We start from the raw sequence: 3,371 nt of genomic DNA on the forward strand, positions 1-3,371 counted from the left end.
CTGGAGAAATCCTAACATGTACTTAAGGAGACATGAGCAAGAATGTTTATCGCAATCTTTTTGTTGAAATTCTTTGAATGTCTATCAATAGAAGAATGAATAAATTGTGATCTATGTATATAATGGAATACTATTCACCACTTAAAATGAAGATGAGTGAGCACCATTTATCAATATTGATAAAATATAAGTTACAGGATGGCAGATAGCATAAGGCCATCTACCTAAAGTTTTTAAATGTGCAAAACTTCTACTTCCATCTTAGAGATAGACACATAGATAGCAAGAGCAAAAAATTAATCATGGGAATTCAGGAGAGTACTTATCTTCCTGGAGTGAAGGAAGAAAATAGGACTGGAGAGTCTCCAACTGTTACTTGTTGTAATCTTATATTTCTAAAACAAACAAACAAACAAGAACCACCACTCTACACATTTCTTTATGCTTGATATAGCCACAATTATTTAAAAAATTCAGAAGCAAATGTAACATCAAGATTTTTAACAGTATGTGTATGTGAATACAGTATGGGTATGTGAATATATTCTGTTGTTGTTCTAATATTTCTTTTTCTTTTTCCATCTTTGCTATTGTTCAAAGGGGCAATCTTTTCCTGAATATGATATGATTAGGCTTTTTGTCTACCTGAATATTTGGACCTGTGTGTCTATGTGTGATATGGTACGTAGTCCTTCATTATAGCAATGACAGTTACAACTGGAGAAATTTTGCTTCCATCAATCATCAAAAAACGTTTGGTGGAAAAGTGATTTTAGTGGACGATGCAGATAGCAATCTCACAAAAGTCTTGGCATGTGTGGAATGACCTCACCCACGGTGGTTTCCAGGGTTTGGATGGGAATCAGTTTCTGGCTATTTCACCATCTTAGGAGAAGTGAGAGGTGTCGCTCCCGGGGCACCCGGTCAGCACTACATCTACTGAGAGGCCCTGCCCAGCCATGCAATCTTTTCTGAAACTAATGAGATCAGCAGCTTTTCACGAAACCATGAGTCATCCCTATTGGTGAGGTTTTCCAGGAGCCTGAGGAGTACCTTGAAGGGCAGGCTTCACCAGATGTGCTCGCATCACCAACCCTTCCCCTAATGCCAAGCACGGCATCCAGCCCATTACCAACGGTCACAAGGTCACCAACAGCCAAAAACACTCCTGGGCTTCAGGTAAGGACCTGTAAAATTAATGCAATTCCAAGTACAATGCCGGTTGGACTGTTTTTCAGGAACTTGATTATCTAATATTTATGTTGGCTCACAACTAATCAAAACATCATTAATTTTAAGACATATCAGAAGACCAGTAATAAAAGCAGTGTTCAGAATAAAAGTGTTCAGAAACAGACAAGTCAGGCAATGGAAGAGAAATTAGTGCCAGATAAAGACAGATAATAGATAGATAGACAGATGATAGATTTATTGACAGATTCATAGAGAAAGTCACTTGTTTAATAAATAGCATTGGGACACCAGAAAACAGATTGTTATGGGAAGAAAATTAAAGCTAGATTCCTGTCCAACTTCATAACAGGGGCAGATCCTGGTTGGTCTAAAGAACCAAATGTGAACAATAAAACTATAAAATAAATAGAATAAAATGCACAATATCTTTGTAACCTAGCAGTTGGAGAAGCATGGCAGGTAATAAAACTTCCAGTGTACAAATTCTATGGTAAAATAAAAGGAGAGATGGATTTGACTATAACAAAATTAAGAACTTTTGTTCATAGGACACCATGAACAAAAATAATAGGTAAGTAATAGAACTTGCCGTCTCTGAAACCAAAACCAACAAAATGTTCAAGGAAATTCATTATAACACAGTAGCCCTAATGGAAAAATAGGCAGGGGGTATAAAAAGGCAGTTTACAGAGAGGAAACGTAAAGGGTAACTTAGTATTTGAAAGACTCAAAATTATTAGTGACCAGGAAGCGCAATTTAAGACAAGATAGCACTTTAAACCAAATATTTATCTCCAAAGCTGGACATTGGCAGTCTTGTGAGGACCAGGAGCCACAAGAACCTTTGCGCACCGTGGGTAGGAGCTTCTTCCAGCAATTCCACTCTCAGGTATATATCTCACATGAACTCTACCCAATTCCATAAAAGCCCAGGTACAATAACATAACTACCGTGTGATTGCAGTGGTGGCAGAGACTTGGACACACCCAACAGATCCATCAGTAAAAGAGGAAAGAGTTAAATTGTGGGAGAGACTTACCCGGGGCATTGTGTGGCAATGAGAAGCAATGGATTAAGTGTAAATACGGTAACATGGAGAGGATTTTTAAAAATGCTATACTGAAATTTAAAAAGAGAGAGAGAATGAGATATATAATTGAATAAATTTACATAACATTGAAAAAATGCAGACAAAAACATATATTTGAAAAACACATATTCAAAAAAGACCTAAATATGTACCACAACAACAAACATGTTACTTAGACTAGAATGGCTGCCCATGAAAGTGGGGATGAAAAGAAAACACGATAAATAAGTAAGTAAAACCAGAAAGAGATGCTTAAGGGACCAATAACAATTGTGTTCCATAAACTGCAGTCTGATTAGCTCGTCACGAAAGCTATCCTTACCTGACTACAAAGTCAGACATTTTACATTCATTAAGGAATTCATGTGGCAAAGAGATGTTTTTATACAGATGTTCCTATCAAGCCAAGTGGACTGTGATAAAAACTGTAATACAGGATGTATTATAGCATAATATAGAGTGACCATCTTTTTGTTTTTGTTTTTGTTTTTGTTTTACAGACTAAACGCTCTAGATTTCTCCTTCTGGGAGTATATTAATTGCACAGTTTATTCTGAAAATCTAAGCACAAATTATGTGAGACAGCACATAACACAGATGCATGTGTAGGGGTTGGTGGAAACGCATTAAGGGCACTGTGCTCACTGCAAGTTTCACCAGAACTTTGGACCATGCATTGATAATGAGGGGACAGAAAGATGCAAAGGTGTTATATGTAATATCAATAAACCATTTATCATGTATACCTGCCTATGTTTCTAGAATTTAAGATGACCGTGTACAAGAAACAACGTACCAGGGACAAAGTGAAATTTCCCTTCTGCCCTTTCTTCCCCCGTCTCTAGAATTCTTCCCCCCATCATCACTGAAACATTGAAATAACAGAAATGTTCAGGGACAGGGGAATAATCCAATCATGATGGAGCACCATGGAGGACATGGATGGGCCTTGGCTAGGAAAATGGGTTCTCAAACACAGAGCTCAATTTCTCCCCCATGAATTGTTTTGCTGGTATCCTAGGGATTTGTCTCCTGTGCTTCACATACAGTGTTTAGTTTCACTAATTCCACACCTCTACCAACCCT

The sequence above is a fragment of the Vulpes lagopus genome, chromosome 11 (assembly GCF_018345385.1).
Source record: "Vulpes lagopus strain Blue_001 chromosome 11, ASM1834538v1, whole genome shotgun sequence".
In the NCBI taxonomy this organism is placed as follows: domain Eukaryota; kingdom Metazoa; phylum Chordata; class Mammalia; order Carnivora; family Canidae; genus Vulpes; species Vulpes lagopus.